The following is a 21610-nucleotide window of genomic DNA, read 5'->3' on the forward strand; positions in this document are numbered from 1 at the left end:
TATTAAAATATAACGAACGCTATCTAGGTTCCAAAAGAAACCTAGTAAGACGTACTGGGGTTTATATTAGTAATACGAGAGAGTATCCGAACGTGCGATAAAAGTCGCTTCTATCGCTATAATAAATAATAGCTCGTAAGAACGAAAGTAATTAAAGTACGCGGGCTTAAAAGTATTTATAATAGTTTTATTAAAACTATTTATTTTATTAATAAATTAAAATTAATATTTAAATTAATTATTAAAATAAAAAATATTTATATAAAATATATAAAGAACGTTAATTATTATATATCTAATCTCTTCCTTTATTAATCCGTTAAAGCGTCCACTAGTTCACAGTAATCCCGTTATTAGCTTATAATAATCCATCCCTTAGATCACGGTGATCCATTCTAGCGGCTCATTTAAAGGCGCCGTAATCCCGTTACTCCTAGCTTACTCGCTAAAGCGGTAGTTTAGTCGCTCCTCGTCCCGTAACTCCTTCCTAACTGCTTTCCCGGGTCGGGTCTATCCTTTCGCTATTTAAAATATCTTCGTAATTATATTCGCGCGCTTTTATAATATAAAAAAGTTTATATTAATATAATTAATAGTACGGTCGGTAATTATAACGTCGTAACCTAGTTAGGGTATAGTAGTTCCGTTCCGGCGGGTAAGGTTTTAACCGTATAATTAAATCGGGTTATAATATTATCCTCCCTTTTCTAACCGCTTTATCTTTAAAATATCGACTCTATAAATATTTTAATTACTTATATTATTAAATTATAATAAATTTCTTTTCCTTATTATTTTTTTTATAATATCTATTTATTATAACTAGTCGTATTAAAAAATCTCGGTTTAAAAAAACTATCGCGCGTTTAGCTCTTACCGTTAACATAAAATCCACGGGTAACTTAACTAGTATACCTTGTACTTATTATTTTCGCTAAAACCTAACTTATTGTATAAGCGAGAAATCGTTTCGTTATTTAAAATATATTCAGGTTAGCCGTTCTTATAATAATACCTTTATTATATCGGCCCTAATAAAACTAATTACTTAATAAAAAAAACTAAAGGCGGAAAAATTAAATATAAAAAAAACCTTATTCTTTTTATAAACGTAATTATTTACCGCCCTAGGTCGTTTAACCCGTTTTTGTTACATAAAAAAAATCGTAATAAAAAAACGTTCGGAAGCGTTTCGTCAAAAAATACAGAAACTAAATAAAAAAAATAATATTTCTTTTTTAATTATTAATTAAAAAAACTTCGTCCTTAATAACCTACGTTCCTTAAATATTTTTAAAGATATTAATTAATCGTCTCTTAATTTAACAAGTTTCCCCAAGCCTAAACCGTCGGTCCCCGTAAGGGAAACTCCTCTTTAAACTTCTAAAGTTTCTTCGCAACGTTCGCTAAATATTTCTTAAACTCCTAAGTATTATTTTTTAACGGGTAGCCTTTTCACTAAACGAGGTATTAGAAGCTCCGTCCTTTCTTTCTTTTATTAATAATTCCGTCGACTTCGTACTCGTACTAATCTATTTCGACTTCTAATTATATATCGATTAGGGTTTCCTTAACCGCTAACTTAAATAATAAAATATAAAATATAAAATATACCCGTATTATTTTAAATAATAATAATCGGTAATTAGTTTTTAAAATAACTTCTACGATTTTAAATAATCCTATCCTTTTAAAATCCAATTTATTATTTAATCGTTTTATTTTAATATTTCGTCATAAGAAATAAACTTTTTCTCTTTCTCTAAAAATTAATCCTTTTAACCTTATTTAATCGGCGTATCCCTTTATTCATTATTAAAAGAAGGTAAAGTCTTATTATAGCGTAATTTAGAATTCTTTCAGTTTTTCAACTTAAATAATCACAATTAATACTAACTCCCTTTCCTTTAATTTTTTAATAATTTCTAAATTATATCCGTAATTTGCTCGAAATAACAATATATATATAACTTCGTTATCCGCGTTATTATAAATAAATTAAGCTATTAATAATAATTATACCTAATTATTTTATTCGTAATTAATATAATAACGTAAATACTATTTTAAGGTTTGGTTTATCTACTCGATTTATCTATCTATTTAAAAATAATAAGCCGTAAATAATTTATACTTAACTCTAAATTATACCATAAATAACTTCTAGAATTTAGCGGTAAATAGTTTATTTCTATCGGAAATAATTATTTCGGGCAATCCGTACTAGCTAACGATTATTCGGAAGAACGTGTACACTAGGTTGTTAATATCGTTAAATTCTTTATACGATAGTTTTCCATGCTTTATCTAGCGGTAAGATCGGCTATAATTCTTTATATAATCAGTGTCGGGCGGCTTTAGCTTTGTTATAGAAGTTATATTTACTGATCACTTTAACTACGATTATTTTGAAGTTCTTATAATCAAATTACCTAATAATCCTTTTCCAGGTTTTAAATATCCCTTAGTATCCGTGTATAGGATACTTATGGAATTCTTTAATAAAGTCCTCGCGATACTACTTAAGAATATAAATCTTATTTCAGTAAAAAGCGAGACCGTCGCGGTCTTCGAAGTAATCCCTAAGGTAATTCATAGGGTCGGAGGTTTAATTAAATTATCGAAACTTAATAACTTATTCGTCGTTATATTAGACGTAGTTTATAACGTTTAATTATTTTAAAAGTATAAAATTACCGTTTTAATCGTAAACGAGAATTATTCGCGTTTCAAACAAAACCTCTTTTTAATAATTCGGTCGTTAGTTTAACGTATCGGCGCGACCGTTCTCGTTACCCTTTTAATAAATAATAATAAGGTTAAATCTTAAAAAGAATTTAAACCATCGTATTTATTATTTATTTAACTCTTTAATAATAATAAACGTTATAAAGTTTTTATAATCGGTATAAATCTTAATTAGTTTTATTATTTTATTAAAATAATATCTCTATTTTTCGCAAGTTTTAATAATAATTATTAACTTTTTATTATAGATTTAATAATTAAGCTCTAATTTATTAAGCTTTTTTAAAAAGAATATAACGGGGTGCGACTTTTCGTTATTATTTCATTAATTTAGTTATCCTCTGATCGTATAGTTTAATACGTCGGTTTCAACTTTAAAAAGTCTAAACGGATCTATTAGGTAAAATACTAGTTCGTTAAGAATTCGTTCTTTAATATTATAAAAGGCCTTATTTTTCTTTTCCATTTATTAAAATAATTCGTCCTTTTTTATCAGGTTTATTAAAAATATTGCTATCCTATTAAATCCGGGAACGAAAATCCGGTAATAATTAATTAATCTTAAAAAGGATCTAACTTCTATAGCGCTTATAAGCGTAAGCCACTCCCTAATTACTAAGATTTTTAAAGGTTCTATTCAAATTTCGCCCGGGGATATTACATATCTTATAAAAGTAACGGATCGTTAATAAAATTCGCTCTTTTCTAAATTAATCAATAAGTTAGTATTCTATAACTTTTAAAGTATTAACTTTATATATTTTCGATACTACTCGTTATTCTCGGAATAAATAAAGATATTATCGAAATATATTATAATAAACTTATCGAGGTACTTTTATAAAATATAGTTAATTATAAACTAAAAATTAATTAATATATTAATTAAGTTAAACGCTATAGCTTAATATTCGAAATAGCCGTACTTAGTTCGGAACGCGGTTTTCCACTTCTCTTCTTTTTTAATTCGGATTAAGTTATATATATTAAAGAGGTTAAATATTATAAAGATTTTAACGTATAATAATCTATTTTATATATCGTTAATTAAAAGTAAAAGGTATCGGTTTTTAATAATAATTTTATTAAACTTCCAATAATTGATATATATACGCCATTTAAGTTTCCCGTCCTTGCTCTTTTTTAAAACGAAAAGGATAAGGAAACCTATTAATAATATGGATAATTGAATAACTCCTTTTTCAAAATTTTCCGTAATATATTTCTTTAAGGCTTGTTTATACTCCTAATTAAGTTTATATATAAATATAAATAAGGGTTTTTTCTTATTTTTAAAAAGTATTTCATAATTTTACTATATATAAAGCGGTAAGCCTATCTCTAGTTTCCTATTAAAAATTGTTTCGAATTACCGGTACTCTTTTAATATAATCGTTGTAACGTTCGGTTTAAGCTTTTTAATAATAATATATACTTTAAAAACTTTAAGTTTATTAAAAAGGCGCTTTTTAAACCGCTATTTATTAATTAAACTTTTTTTTAATATATTTTATTAAAGTTAGCTTATTTTTTAATTAATTTTAGGATTATTTACCTATAATTAAGGTATTTTTAAAATTAAATCGTATCTTACAACGTCCGTAATATTATACGTAATTCGTTTATAACGTCCTCCGATATTAATTAAAAAGTTCGCGACTTCCTTTTATATTTCTTTATTGTCGTAAGTTATAAATCTTTTATTAACGGTTTTAAATCAATATAAAGCGTTTTTCTCTTATTATTTATATTTAAAGTAATTAATAATTTATAATGAAATATAGTTTTTTTTATATTTCGCTATTAAGTAACGCTTTAATATAAACTCTTTTTACACCTAATATTAATATAATATATTTATAGATAGCTCAATTATCCATTATTTAGTATAGGGACCTATTTTGGTCCGCCTATTATCATCCTTTTATAATAAGCGGCGTCTATTTTTCGAACGCTATATCTATAAGTTATTAACGATATCTTACGATCAATCCTCGTATCGCCGCCGTTATTCCTTTCGTTCTTTATAAAGTACCTCTTAATATATTAGTAAAAGTGTTTTTATACTCTTCTTTATATAAAATACTATCTTTAATACTTAAGATTCGGGTTTTTCCAATAATTCAAAGATTTATTAAATTCGCAGTAATTTATAAACGTTTTATAAATTCTTTAATATAAGAAAAGGGTTCTCTTATTAAATATATATCTATACGTTTTAAAAGTATTAAATATTTTCTTTTAAACGTTTATAAGCTCGCGATTTTTTTTAGGCGTATTTAAAGTATTAATCCTCGAAGTATTCCTTTTAATCTCGTTTTTTTAAATAATATTATCGTAATTATCGTAAATCTTTTTATATTAGTAAATACGCGCGTCGTCTATCCGGGATTAACGTTCAGATTCTTTTAATAATATAATTCGGGTATGGTTACGTAATAGGTTACTTATTAATCTTTTAAAGAAACTACTCGTATTCGAATTTCTTCGCGAAGTGTTCCGTATAAACGTTATATATATACGAGATTTATAAGAGCGTAAAATATTTTTTATATACAAAGGAGATTTATAAATTATCCCTTATTATATAATTATTATAAATTTTTTAACTAAAACCGGCTATAATAAGTACTTAGTATAAATATTTCGAGTTAGGGTAAGAAATATTAAAAATAATTAACTACCCGTTGGTTTTAAGGTTTTTAAATTTAATAATCTCGTTTATTAATTCGTTTATTAATATATTTATTAAACGTTTATAGTTTATTAATTATTTTAATTAGCTTATAATATTATTTATTAAATTACTATTTTCGTTATAAAGGAGGGATTATTCCCTTCATATTATCGCAACGTTTTGGCTATGGTCCTCCTTACCCTCCAGGGTTTTAAAGAATTATCCGGTGCCTTCCTTATCTACTAAATAAGAGGTATACCTATTATTATAACAGGCTATCTAAGATAAACTACCGTGTTTAATAATAACGCTATTATTTTTAATAATTACGTTAAGGGTAACCTCTACTTTAATAATATTAACGTATTATCCCTCTAGGACTCGTTAAAAATCTTTCCTTAGTATTTAATATTTTTAAGCGTAATATCTTAGTTTTTAATAATTATAATAAGTATTACGTAATTTTTTATCCTATTTATTATATTTAATAGCATTAAAGTTTATAAGTTTATTATAATAATTATATATTATAATATTTTTAAACGGTATATAATTATATTAATATAGTCGCCCCGTGTTAATTTAAGTTTAATTAATTTACCGCTAAGGTCCGCTTTACTTTTCACAGCGTCGCTTATATATATAAGTATCGATCTTAATAATGAATTCTATATACGAAAAAAAGTTATTAAAGGCGTCAAGCCGGCTAAGTTCGTTTTTAATATTATCTTTTAATCCTCGGTAATATATTATAATTTTTATAATTTTAATATAATTTAATCAAATTATAATACGCCGGAACTCGGCTATATAGGAGGCGGTTAATCCTTTTTACTTAAAGGTTTTAAGTTCTTTTTCCGCCTATTACTTTTTATCGGGGTTTTAAAAAAGTGACTTAAAAGCTTATTCAAAGCCGTCGTAACTTTCGAAAATATGCTATGCCTTTATACGGCATAACTTAATTTATTAATCGTTTTTTACGAGTTCGTTTAAATAAGGTTCGAACTAAGCGAGTACCTTATTTTTAAAAAATAAGGCGGCGTAGATAACTCGCTAGGTAACGTCTTGGAACGTTTTTTTATAAAACCGTTAATAAGTTTTAACTTAAATAAAAAAGCTTCGGAAGTTTCCGCTTATCCCGTTAAAAAAGGTTAGCGTACTAATTTTTATACCTTTTTTTAATATAATAAGGGTTTAAATAGTATTAATAACTATATAAAAAAAACGTACCTCTTCGCATAGCTTATTAATATTATAAGGTATTTATTCTAAAGTACCCTTAGTTAAGAGCTCGTTACGCTCCTTTTTAAGCTTAACGTAATAATATTAATAATTAGCGCTCTCTTATTCGAATTTTTTAATTTATTTAACTAACGCTTATCGTATAGGTTCGTCGTTATTATCGTTGCTATCGATATTTATAACAAGGTCTCGTTAAAAGGTGCTAAAAGTGGCGATAAGAGTCTTTCCTTATTAAACGGTATTATTAAGGTTAAATATAAATATAATTCTTATAATATTATTATTTAAAGGTTTAAATAATAACTCGTAAAAATAAAAGTAATTAAAATATAACGAATACTATTTAAATTCTAAAAAAAACTTAATAAAACGTATTAAGATTTATATTAATAATACGAAAAAATATTTAAATATATAATAAAAATCGCTTTTATTATTATAATAAATAATAATTTATAAAAACGAAAATAATTAAAATACGCGGGCTTAAAAATATTTATAATAATTTTATTAAAACTATTTATTTTATTAATAAATTAAAATTAATACTTAAATTAATTATTAAAATAAAAAATATTTATATAAAATATATAAAAAATATCCGTTATTATATATTTAATTTCTTCCCTCATTAATTTATTAAAGCGTTCGTTAGCTTATAATAATCCCATTATTAGCTCACGGTAATCCATCCCTTGGATCATAGTGATCCATTCTAGCGGCTCACTTAAAGGCGCCGTAATCCCGTTGCTCCTAGCTTATTCGCTAAAGCGGTAATCTAATCGCTCCTCGTCCCGTAGTTCTTTCCTAGCTACTTTCCCGGGTCGGGTCTATCCTTTCGCTATTTAAGTTATCTTCGTAATTATATTCGCACGCTTTTATAATATAAAAAAGTTTATATTAATATAATTAATAATACGATCGATAACTATAACGTCATAGCCTGATCGAGGTATAATAGTTCCGTTCCGACAGGTAGGGTCTTGGCCGCATGGTTAGGTCGGGTTATAATATAGAAGCCTTTAGAGTGGCTGTTCTAATATTAGCAGTTTTCTTTTTAAAGGGAAGATCCTCCTCCTTCCCCTTTACTCTTTACTTTTTATTTACTTATTATATAGGCGAAGCTTTTTAATATATACCTTTATTTATATAGTTAATTTATTCGTTAAGATAAGTTATTTAAAAGCTTTATTTAAGGATTTTTTTTATAAAAGCGTCCGCCGGGTTATTTCGTTTATTTATTTAATAAATCTTTATTATTTCTTTTTTTTTTATACGATTCTTGAAGCGATATAATATTAATTATTAATTATTTCTCGTTTATTATATTAAGCTTTATTAAATACTCGTATAAAGATCTCGAGTTTATATAAAGGATTATTAGAATTTCTTAAAATTCTAGGCTTTATATAATCTTTTTAAGCGTTATATTTAATACGATACCGTTATTGACGCCGGAAATTATCCCGTATAACTTATTAATAAGTACGCTTTAAATAACTTTTTTATATTTTATCGAGCTTTAATAAATAATATTACACTAAATTTCGAATCAGTTTTTTATACGTTCGGTCTTTTAGCCGAGTATAATAAAGTATTCGAATTAAGAAGTTAAGTTTTTATTATTTACGAACGAGCCGTCGATAAAAATATATATTTTTATATGTTAGAGGTCGAAAGGGATATATTAGAGTCCTTATATCGAGTTCTTAATCTATTAAATAATTCGGGCGTTTAAGTATTCGATATTTTTATCTTTAAGGGCTTATATTTAAGCTGTGACCGACAGGTTGTACGCTACTTTTAATTAATAGATTAAGACGATATACGCCCCTTTTATATATTAGGAAATATATTGTTAATCCCGGTCGGTAGTTTTTAAATCTATAAGCTAAAACTATTTAATTTATCTTTTTTATTAGAAGAGGATATTATACGTTTTTAATAAGATTTTATTTCCGTTAAATTTTACGGGCGTATTTTTTATTAACGTCTTTTTCGGCTTTATACGGAACGTTATTTTTATTAGTTTTTTAATTTTTTTTTTTAAAGAAAAGGTTTATAACGAAACTAAAGGTATCGTTAATTTATATAATAATAATCTTAAAAATTTTTAAGCCGTTATTTATAAAAAATAAATAAAAGTTATATATAAAAACCGTTATTTATAAGTTTTATATATAATATTTATAATATGTTTTAAATTAATATAGTCCGGATTTTATTAAGCCGTATAATAATAATATAATTTATAAAAGCGTTTTTTTAAAGTATTAAAACTCGAGCTTTTTTAAAAGCTTCGTATATATTATACGAGTAAATTTATTATGCGATTAAATATACGTTTAAGTAATATCCTATAGTTTCTTATAAGCTTTAAGGTTTTAAATAAAGGTCGGTTTTAATATAAGTATTAGCTTTTAATTTATTTTTTAAATTATTAGCGATTAAGTAAGGATTTTCTCTTTTTTTATATTTCCGTATTTTTAAACGATAAGCCTAGATTTATTATACAGTTTAATATTCTTTTTTTTAATCTTTTATACAAGCCGGGTCTTAAAGATTTAATAATTATTATAGGCTTTCGGGTTAAATCGGATAAACTCGAATACTTTTTATATAGCGAGGTTATTTATTTCTTCCGTATTCGATTTTTAAAAAGGGGTTTTAAAGGCCGTAATTATATTATTTTTTTAGAGCTTAACGACTAGGTCGTAATTTTTATATTTTTTCTAGGTAAGGAATACTATTAAGGAATTATGTGGAAATAGATATTTTCGGGGTCGGCCTCGACTTTATTACGCGGGAGTTTCGGGCTACTTTATAATAATAACTTCCTTTATTTTGGAGGTAGTGTTATCCTTTATTTTAGAGGTAGTGCTATCCTCGCTTTCCGTATTTTTTATAGGTTTTTCGGGTTCCCGGAAATATGGCTTAATTTAGGTAACCTAGAACTCCTTCGAGCCGTCTGGTATATCGATTCGGATTATACGGTCTTCGATTGCGGCGATCGGGTACGGTCCGGTCTATCCTCTTTTCTTTTGTTATATAAGAACCTTTGTACGGAGCGGGAGTATAAAAATATTATAAATATACGGTCCGCTCCGGGTATTTAAAGCTCGGTTAATATTAACCTTTGCTTAAATTTTTTATAATATTTTTATCGCCTTTTATATAGCCTCCGCTCTCGCTTAAATTTCCGGCGATAAAGGCGAACTCGTATTAATTCAAGGATATACTCCGAAGATAAAAAGTGTTAAAACGAGCCCATCCGGGCCGGCAATATTGTTTAAAATTTTTACCGCTATTTAAAAGACCGTCTCCGGGTTTATACGGTTACTTAGCTTTTTTTATAAGATATTATATGTTCGGCGGAACGGAGCGTACGTTTTTTTAATTTTTTTTACTATTTAATAAGTTTCGATTAATATTTATTTATATATAATTCTTATTATTTATATATAATTCTTATTATTTATATATAATTTTAAAACTTTTTTTAAAAATAAGTTCCGGGGTTATACGAGATATTATTTAAGAAGCTTTAATAGATATATATTTAATATTTATAAAATATATTTTAAATATTTTATACGTTAAATAATTTTAAAAATATAATTATTTAAAAGGATATATTAGTATTAATAATATATAGTACGTTTTATTTATTAATATATATAATATCGATAATAATTTTATAATTAAAATCGTACGAGTCCTAAAATAAGAATTTAAACCGCCGTGATACCGGGTTATGTGTTTAATACTAGGAGTAGAATTTCTAGATTTCGTTAAGGATAGAAATTTCGACGTTATCGTGGCTAGTATTTTTTAAGAGGTTGTATAGCCTTTCCGTATAGGGATGTTCGAACCGACGGTAAAAGTATTAAAGCTATACTTCGGTAAGGTATACCGTTATTTCTATATAATTAATATTAAAAAATAAATATCCCTATTTCTTAATAACCGGGAATATTTTTTTATCGGTTTATATAATAACGTTAAGGATATTATTATAATATATTTTAAATTTATCGATATTATATAGCGATAATAAGAAAAGGGTTTAAATCTTAAAAATATAATATTTCGTTATTTTTAGCTAGTTCTGTATATTAAAAGTATTAATTAATAATATTAAAAGTAAGTTATTAAATTTGATCTCGGCCGATCTAGGAATTTAGTTGATCTAGGTATCCGGGTTTTTTTATATATAAGCTTCGGCTTAGAGCTTGCCGACTATCGAGAGCTATATAGTACCGGTATTTTAGAGTTTACCCTGGTATACCTAGTTATATTAGCCGTTTAGGCTAAATTGATCTGCTTGTATAGTAAGTTTTAAAAAATAGATATCTTTTTTTATAAGCCGGTAAAGGAACGTAGCGTCCGTTAAGTAGATAATTCTTTGCCGTATATTTTTTAAATTAATATAGTTATAGTTTTCTTCGTTATTAAGGTTTTTTTATGGTTTTTTTTAATTTTATATAAATATTTCGTATTTTTTTAATACGAGAAAACTTTATTCGATAGCTTTGTACGCTTAAAGGTATTAGGTTTATATTCGAGATTACTCTTTAAACGAATAATTTATTAATTAATATTTTTATTTTTAATAAACTCGGCACGTTTTTTTTTTAAAACGGCTTATTTCTGTATATTAATTTAAGTTAGAACGGTGTTATTATTTATTAGTTTTAATTATTAAAGAATGCCGGTTTATTCTCGTAAAGGGGTTTATTATTATAAAACGGCTTATTCTTTTTCGTATAGTTATTAATAAAGCGTTTATTAATTATATACGTTTTAAAAGTTATTTCTAGCGGTAATCCTTTTATTAAGTAGCCGGTTATTATTTTTCGGTTTATCGCGGTATTTAATGAGGCTTGGAGGTTAGAAAATAAACCTTTATATATTAGCTGCCGGTGGATAAGGGCCGGTTCGAGCTCGAGAACTCTTCGGTAGGTTTGTATAATAAAAGTATAAAGGTTTTTTTTTTTTAGAATTTTATTCCGAAAGCTCGTTATACGCGGGTTAGTTTATTGAATAATATTTTTAAAAATTTTAAAAGCGATTTCTCGGGGTTTTTTATTTTTAATTATATGAATATAATATTCGTTTAATTCGTATAATATTAAGTATAGGTTATTAAATTGTTAAAATATTTATCGAAATCGGTATATATCTGGTCTTATTTTTTATTTAAGCCGATATAGCTTAAATAAAAGTTTACCGTACGGCCGGCTAAGATATTTAAGAAAATCGCGTAATATTAGTTTTTTAAAATATTTAGTTAACGGCAGGTTTTGATAAAGAATTATATTTTATTGGTAAAAATATTATACGGTACGTTAGTATAATCGTTAATCTTTTTTTATATTTTAAAAAATAAAACGATTTTAAAGCTATTTATTTTCCCGTTATAAATAATTCGAGTTAATAAGATATTATATATAATAATATATACCGGGTTAAACGTTTACGTATTAATATTAAGTATTTAATTAAAAGCGAGGAAAAGAATAATATTTTAAGAGGTTTTAATACCGGGTATACCGGGATATATAGCTAGGAAAGAGGGATATCGGTAATCGGGGTTTAGTTATATGGCTAGTTATATTGTGTAGGTTTCCCGCGTTTCTTATTTTATTATATAATTTTCGGCCGGTTATTTTATTAGGTTTTATACGGTATTTTTTTTTTAAACGGTCGGAGGTCGGCGTTATTATTTCGGTTTAAGCGATAGGATATATCGGTATATAATAAGCTTTATTAATTTCCCGGTTATTATATTATTGTTAGGAGTATTAATTCCGTTCTTTTTTTAGTATGTAAAAAAAGTTTTTAAAAATATACGATTAATATTTTTAAATACTTTTTCTATTTATTTAACGAAATCGTAAACGAATTATTTTATAAGGGTATTTTTTATAATTTTAAAAGAATAATAATCGTAAAGGTATTATACGGCGTATATCGTTAATTCCTTTTTTATTATTTCGAGTAACGTCGGGTCCGGCTCGTTATCCTATTTCTCGAGGTTAATATTTATTTTTTAAACCCCGAGTTTTATTCTTGTAGTCGCTATAGTTTTTTTATACGTAATCTCGGGTTCGTTTTTAAATACTTTAAACGGCTTAAACGTTTAAGGGATTTTAAATTGTTTAATATTAGGGTCTTAGCCTAATTAAGGGGTATTAGGGGTAGACGTTATTATTAAGGTACTATTTAATTAGTTCGTACGACGTTATTTTTAAGTATAAAGTAATATATAATTTAATTAATTTTCCGACCGTATTATAACTTAGTTTCTTTTTTTCGATATTCGTTTTAAAAAAAAAAATTTAAACTTTATATAAAAAAAATAGCTTTATTTTTTTTAAAGATTTAAGAATCTTTTTAAACTACTTAGTACCGTCGCCCTATTTATATATTAGTATAAAACCGTTTTTTTACTCTTATTAATTTATAATTATTTCGTATAATTATTAATTAATATTAAATAAGCTTTTTAATACGTATATACGTTATATAAGGGTTAAAACGGTATTTATATTCTATTTATTTCTTTTATTTATTAATTAGCGGGAAGCCGCTAGCGCTTACCTTCTCGTACGAGGAGCTAATAATCCGTGCGTCGCACGCACGTGACGCCCCTTTTAAGAGGTGCTAGAAGCCCTTGGAGTGGCTGTTCTAATAAAACGTTACTCCGAGTATAATTATTATAAATATATTACGATAACCTTTTTAATAACTATTTCGGGCGTAATTATATAATAAAACTCTTCGAAAAAAAGTTTTATTAGCCCGATCTATAAAAGGACGTAGCTATATATATAAAAGCCTACGTTATATATTTCGGCTTTAAAACGAAATATTATTATTTATATAATAAACTTATTTCGTTACCTTAATTTAATTATTTAAAAAAAAAGTATAATATAAACTTTATTATAAACTTACTTAACTCTTTTTATAAACGATAATTCGTTAATATTATTTTTATAATAATAAACCGATATAATAAACTATCCTTTTTTCCCCCCTATTAAAAATAATTAATACCGTTAAACTAGTATAGCTATTTTATAAAAAGATCGAGTACTAGTTTAATAGCCTAAAAGGGCTCTTTTTAAATAAGGGCTCGATTTTTATTAATAATTTCTAGTTATAACTTTATTTCGAAAATAAAATAAAATTAAAGTATTCGATAACATTTTATTTATAAATAAACGGCTAAACCGAAAGAATAAACTAGGTTTTCGAAATATATTTAAAATATTATATAACGAAATATTTTAAACTACAACTAAATTTATTATATATAGTATTTTATATTATTAATTTTTTAATAAATTTAATAATAAAGCTATCGCTATTCGAAGTTATATATAATTATTGACTAAATTTTCGTATATTTATTAAAAACGACTCTTTTATAAAAAGGGTATTAATAATTAAAAATAAGTTATTAAAACTATAAAATTTATAAATAAAAATAAAAGAACGTTAGAAAAAAGTAATAAAATTTTAAGCGAAATATTATAATTCTTATTATAAATTAATTACTTTTAGAATTAAATAAATAATAAATCTTTTTATTAAGAATTTAAAGGTTTAAAATAAGAAACTAGCCCTAAAATTCGTCGGTCCGTTCCGAGTTCTCGAATATATCGAGACGTTAGCGTACCGGCTAGCTTTATTAAAGAAATATTCCCGCCTTCACGATATATTTCTTATTTAATTATTAAAGCTATAGAAAGTAATATCCTTTAATACCTTATTAATACCGGAACTAAAAAATAACGAGGAGTGGGAAATAGAGGAGGTTAAGGAAAAGATGCGTTAAGAAAGGCGATAATATTATTTAATAAAATAAAAGGGTTAGCTTACTAAATATAATTAATAAAAACTGGCCGAGAATTTAATAAACGCCTTTATAAAAGTAGCTTAATATAAAAAAAATTAGGTTATATTACTAGCTATAAAACGGAAAAGCAGGTCTTATAAATTATTATTATAAAGGTAAAACCGGCCTCGAAACCTTTATTATTTATTTATTTAATTAGTTTAAAAAAAGGTTAAAGCTAGACCCCGATAAAATTCGAACCTATTTATTTAAATAATAAAACTAGAAAATCTACGCCTTATTAATCGGCTACGGGGTTCGTATTACGCCGGGGAATTTATTTTATTACGGAAAAAAAACCAGAATAAAAACCTAACGGTACGATTATTTAAAACGCTAAGCCTAAAAGGCTTAACTCGTTTTTAAGATAGGTAGCCTAGTTTTTAGCGATATTTTTATAAAAGGAGGCGAAAAGTATGAAAGCTCGTTTTTTAATAAAACTAAGGGCTATATTTTAAATAATAAAACCGCGGTCGCGATAAAAGAGGCGTAATAGGACTATAGTTTTAAAAACGTCGGCTTTTTTTATAATTTAATAAAATATTAACGGAATAAACCCGTAATTAATAAGTATAGGGTACTTATAATATTAATATCGAGGGGGGCGAAACGTTTATATAGGGCGTTTTTTCGCGAGGCGTACTTTTAGCGGTAAACGATTAAGCTTATTTATTCGTAATATTACCGTTAATAAAACGGGGTTAAAACTTAAAAACTTACCGTAGAAATCTTATTATTTTAATAAACTTCTTCGAGCCGGAGATTCCGAACTAGGCCTTATAACCTTTTACCACGCGGTAAAAAAAAAACGACGAAACGGTATAAAATACTGCCCGTATAACGGCGGAGCTCAATAAGAAAAATAAAGGTATTATTATTATTAACCTTTTAAAAGTATTCTACTAAGTTTAAAAACACGATAATAACGATTTAGAAATTTCCGATTAGCGCGTTAAGAACCTATTAAGAAAGCTTAGTTAAAACGCCCTAAAAACGAATCGATATAATAAATTTATAGCCTCGTAAATTTTATTATTATTATAATAACTTATTTTAAAGTTAAATTAGCCGCAGGCTAGGGATCGGGGGTAATAAAAAAGTAATTAAACTCGGGGCGCTCGTTAATAAAAGGTTTATAAACGGAAGCTTATAATAAAACGTAAAAATAATAGGATAAATTAAGCGTAATAAATAAAGTACCGCCGTTATAATTATTAAATAATTAAATATATTAAAAAGCGGCGGCTATTATAATATAAAAAAAGAGATTTATAATAATTTTTATTTAAAAGCGTATAAATAAATAACGAAATTGTAATACGAAATAACGGATTATTATTAATTAAAGCAGAAAAAGTTAATTAAATTTTAAAATAACCGTATTTTAAAATTACGAGGGGCTTATCGCAATTATTTATATATTTACTTAAAGATATTCGCTAACGCGTTAATAATATAATACGCGATCCCCTTACTTTTATTTACCCTACACCCTTACTACCTCTTACTAAAGCACCTTGTAAAAATTACGGGACATATTCGTTTCTACCACTTAAAGATCTTACATTAAAGATATAGCAAGGACTGCTAAATAGAGGGGGGGATAATTATAACAGGATAGAGGAAGCATCCGTACATCCTATAGCTCCGGGCCCCTCTCCTTCTAATTTCTTTATAATATCCCATATTCCCGTAGAGAATATATACGAGACAAGCGTTAACTTTATTCTATTACACCTGTATACTACTAATACCTAGGGATCGATACACTTTTATATACCCTTATACGAATTAATAGAGTTAAGATTTTACTAGTTTAAAACGTATTATAATTATTACGTATAGAATTTAAAAATAGTTATATTAATATACGACGCTTATTTATTATTTATTACGGAGGGACCGGATATTTTCGATATTATAGTAATATAAACCGACGATAAGTTTAGCTTCGTTATAGCCCTTTTTTCTTAAAAAGAGGAAGAAAAGCTAGTAAAGGAATGATTTCGTACGAAATTAAAGAGTATCTTAACCGAAAATACGCCGATCGAGTTTAATAGAGGTAAGATTCGATTAGAATTATAAGATATTTTTTTTAAATAAAAAGAATAGGTTAATTAATTAAAGCTTATTAACTTTAAAATTATTAATAAAAACTAATAATACGTCTCTTAGCGTATAAAAAAAGTATATTTAGTATTTATATATTAACTAGAGGTAGCGTACGACTTGTTTACCGCCGCTTAAGTATAAACTTTAAAAGATAAGAATATCGAGAGCTTAAATATACGGATTAATTAATAAATCTAGAATCCGATACGCGGCTTAAAATATATCCCGTTTAATCTTTATTATGTAAAGATATATATCTTTACCGACGGTTTTTTCGTAAATAATAAAGACTTAATATCCTAGCTCGAATATTTAATTATTTCAGGTTAAAAGCTTAGCCGTACGAGGGACTAATTCGAAATCTAAAGTAATATTATTTATTAGAACTTAACGAAATATAAGAGAATTACTCGAAGCGTATTAATTAACGAACTATACGGTATAATTTCCGGTATTAATAATAATATTATACTTAATATTATATTAAAAAGAATTATACGGAGTTTTAGATTTTAAGAGGTATTAATAATCCTTTATATAAACTCGAGATTATTTTATAAATACTTAATTAAATTAAGAACGACGAACGAGAAAAGACTAATAATTAATATTATATCGCTCCGAGAATTGTACGAAAAAAGGGAGATCTCGGAGATCTATTAGGTCGACGGCCGAGATAACCCTGTAAACGCTTTTATTAAGAAATCTTTAAATAAAGCCCTTGAATAGCTAGTATTAATTAATAGGTTAACCTATTACGATCGGCGGGTTGGTCCCCCGCGGGGTAGTACTTAAGGCGTAGAATTGGATAGAAATAACCCGAAGAGTCATTTCCGAAGCTTTTACTTTATAGCGTAGTAGTTAGTCTATACATATTATAATATAATAACTCTTCGCCCCTATTAAATAAGAGACGTGGGTTCGATTCCTATACTTATTAAATAGGAGTTCTCTTTAACTACCTAGGCAAGATCGCTAGTAAGTAGGTAAGGCCTTATACGGACTAGTTACTCGTATAAAAGCTTTAAAGTTTCTCTATACCGAGCTTAAGTAAATCATATAGTACTAAGGGTTTATCGCCCTAGGTATAAAAGCATGCCTTTAGAAAGAGGGTATAGTGTTACGATCGGCGGGTTAGTCCCCGCGGGGTAGCACTTAAAGCGTAGAATTAGACAGAAATAACCCGAAGAGTTATTTCCGAAGCTTTTACTTTATAGCGCAGTAGTTAGTCCATACACACTATAATATAACCGTACGCGTAAAAGCGTACGTCGAGAGATTAGACTTATACGGCGAGTAAAAAAAGAGGAGAAAGAGAGATATCTTTTTTTTAACGGGGTGTAACGTATTTCGATATACGACGGCGTACTTATTACTATTACTACTTTTATTATAATTATTATTTTTAAACTATTCCTTTTAATTTATAACGAGAAGTAATATATATAAATATACGATAACTTTCTTTATTATTATTACTACGAAGGGACCTGCTACTTAACTAAGTTAACGTTAAGAAGGTATAATATTACCTATACGGCTCAGGTAGGTACCGAATACCGGATTGGCGTAACCCATCCGTACGAGACCCTTACGGAGGGAAGACTCGTTTTAAAAGGGGAGCTACCCAAGTCTATTATTAAAACAAAAACTGCTAGTATTAGAATAACAGGAATTGAGGTTTTTTATATTACCTTAAAAGGGGTGCTACGTACCTACGCGTACGAACCCCTTTCTGTTTTATTAAGAGGGGCATACGATGCCCCTCGTAGCTCGTACTAAAGATAGATATAAATAATAGAATATAACGATTGAACCCCGATTAAACCCGGAACCTGTACGTACGTACGAAAGCTTATTTAATATTAAAAGATTTATTGCTCGTTATTTATTTATCGGTATTATTTTTTTTTAAAAAGATAGATTTTTTAAGGCTTAATATAACTTCCGTAGAAAAAATTATCGAGTTTTTCGAACAGCTTAATAATTTTATTTTAAAATCGACCCCTCCGGAGTTTCGATTTAACGTCGACGAGATCGGTAACTAGCTCGGCTATAAAATAAATATAATAATTATTAAACCTATTAAAATAAAGAGAATATTAATTATAAACTTCTTTAACCGAAAATGAGCTTCTACGGTCGAATATAATAACGCTTTAGGCCGAGCCTTGCCTCCTCTCATTATATTTAAGGGTTAATAAGTCTAGCAGTAATGGTTTCCGGAGGAGGAGGACTCGCTAACGGATACCATGAAGGATTAAGTCTTTACGGCATCCCTTAAAGGCTGGACTAATAAGGAGCTAGCCCTAGTATAATTAAATAAGGTCTTCATCTCTTATATAAAGCTTAAAAACGAGGACTAATAGCGGCTTATTATTTTAAATAACTACGTTAGTAATGTAAGCGAGGATTTTATTATAACGTATTTAAAATATAAAATAAGCCAGCTGACGGTGCTACGGTCACCTCATATAACGGCGACCCCAAAAACTAATAATAATATTACATAATAATAATACAAATAATTTAATTAAAAATTAATACAAAATTCTAAAAATACTATTTCAGTCTTAAAACGCTTTTATAACATTTTTAATCTCAGATTTAGAGTTAGATTTAATTATAATAGCTTTCGGCGCTAACGATAAAGAAGTAACAGCCTAGGGTTCCGGTGTAACGTTATTTATTTCCCTCTTAATTATTATAGCATCTCGTATACGCGTAAACTTCTAATTAAGGTTAAGTATTACTCTTTTCCTCTTTTTACTTCTTTTTTTTTTTAATTACTTTTTAAAACTAACTTCTCGTACTCTAATTAGCCGATCTAGCCGTTTAAAGTATTTAAACTTTTTTAAAGCTTCCGGAATAAAACCTAACGTGTCGCGCTATCGAAAATAGTATTATTATTATTAAGCGTATCCGTTAATTCTTTAATTTGGCGGTTAATCGTAAGTATTAGTAACGTTATAAAGGAGAATTATTTATCGGAAACGTCGGGGGGAGGTTTAAATAGTCCTGCTTTTACCTAGTTTTTTATTCTCCGGTTCCGGCTATTAAGGGGCTTATTAATATTACGAAGGAATATATTAGTTATAGCTTAGCCGCTAGTTATTATATATAGCCGAAAAGTAAACCTTTTAGTTAACTCGTAATATTAGAGGAAGTCTTTTTTATTTATATTTATATTATTAAACCCTATATAGTATAAGGTTATTTTCTAGTAGTAGGTATTTTTTAATATATTAAAAGGATTAAGATCCAGGGGTTATAATAGGTGCGACGAGTATACCGGAAGGAAGAGAAGCTATATCTTATATTTTAAGTATATTATAATAAAGTTTTTATTTACGTGGCTAGCGTAATTATTTAAGATAATAAGCCGCTATTAATCCTCGTTTTTAAGCTTTATATAAGGGATAAAAACCTTATTTAGCTATATTAAGGCTAGCTCTTTATTAGTTTAGCCTTTAGGGGATACCGTAAAAACTTAATCCTTTATAGTATTCGTTAACGAGTCCTCTTTATAAAAATTATTACTATTAGACTTATTAACCCTTAAATATAATAAAAGGAGGCAAGGCTCGGCCTAAAGCGTTATTATATTCGACCGCAAAAGCCTATTCTCGGTTAAAGGAGTTTATAATTAATATTTTTTTTATTTTAATAGGTTTAATAATTATTATATTCGTTTTATAACCGAGCTAGTTACCGATTTTATTAATATTAAACTAAAACTTCAAAGGGATCGATTTTCGAATAAAATTATTAAGCTGTTTAAAAAACTCGATAATTTTTTTTACGAAAGTTACGTTAAGCTTTAAAAAATTTATCCTTTTAAAAAAAATAATATTAATAAATGAATAACGAGTAATAAATTTTTTAACCTAATGTTTACCGAGGATTATATTAATCCTATTAGTTTAAAAAATTCGTTAAATAAATATCTAAAAAATAATATACGCCGGTAAGCAGCTTAGATCATATTATATAAAGTACTAAGTTACGATCTAAAACTCTTCCGTTATTTTTAAGGCTTAGAAGGATTTATTCTATTATTTTATAGTTTTACGGCCGTAAATCCGAGCCCTTAAAATTATTTCAGGGATATTATGCTTTTCGGCGGCTTATTTTATTAACGAGCTATTTATAATATTTTAAATCGCGCGTTATAATGCTGACTCGTTAAGTTTACGGCCTATCGGAAAGAGGAAAAGAAAAGGAAAATAATAGTATTATTTAATTAATTATAAATTAAAAGCTAACTAGTTTATATACTAATTTATATATAGTATTATTAAGGGCTATTTAAATTTAGGGGTCGCCCTTGTATAAGGTGACCGTAGCACCGTTAGCTGGCTTATAGCTTCTTTATTTTCCGGTATACTTATTATATTTATTATAACCTTTAAATTTTAATTTTTTTAATATATTAAAGGATACTTATTATTAAAAAATAATCCTATATTATATAAGGCTTAATAATATAAATATAAGTAAAAGGGACTTCTTTTAATATTACGAGCTAGTTAAAAGGTTTATTTTTCGGCCGTATATAATAATTAGCGGTTAAGCCGTAATTAATATATTCCTTTACGATATTAATAAGCCTTTTAATAGCCGGAATCGGAGGATAAAAAACTAAGTAAAAGCAGGACTATTTAAGCCTCCCCTTAATGTTTTTAATAAATAATTCTCTTTTATAGCGTTATTAATATTTATAATTAATAATTAAATTAAAGAGTTAGCAGATACGTTTCGTAGTAATAATATTATTTTCGATAGCGCGACGCGCCGGGTTTTATTCCGGAAGTTTTAAAAAAGTTTAGATATTTTAAACGGCTAGATCGGCTAATTAGAGCACGAGAAGTTAGTTTTAAAAAATAATTTAAAAAAAGAGGTAAAAAGAGAAAAAGAGTAATACT

The sequence above is a fragment of the Apiospora phragmitis genome (assembly GCF_038363925.1).
Source record: "Apiospora phragmitis strain CBS 135458 chromosome Unknown utg000010l:1.0-9815664.0:1.0-9183399.0, whole genome shotgun sequence".
Classification (NCBI taxonomy): Eukaryota; Fungi; Ascomycota; class Sordariomycetes; order Amphisphaeriales; family Apiosporaceae; genus Apiospora; species Apiospora phragmitis.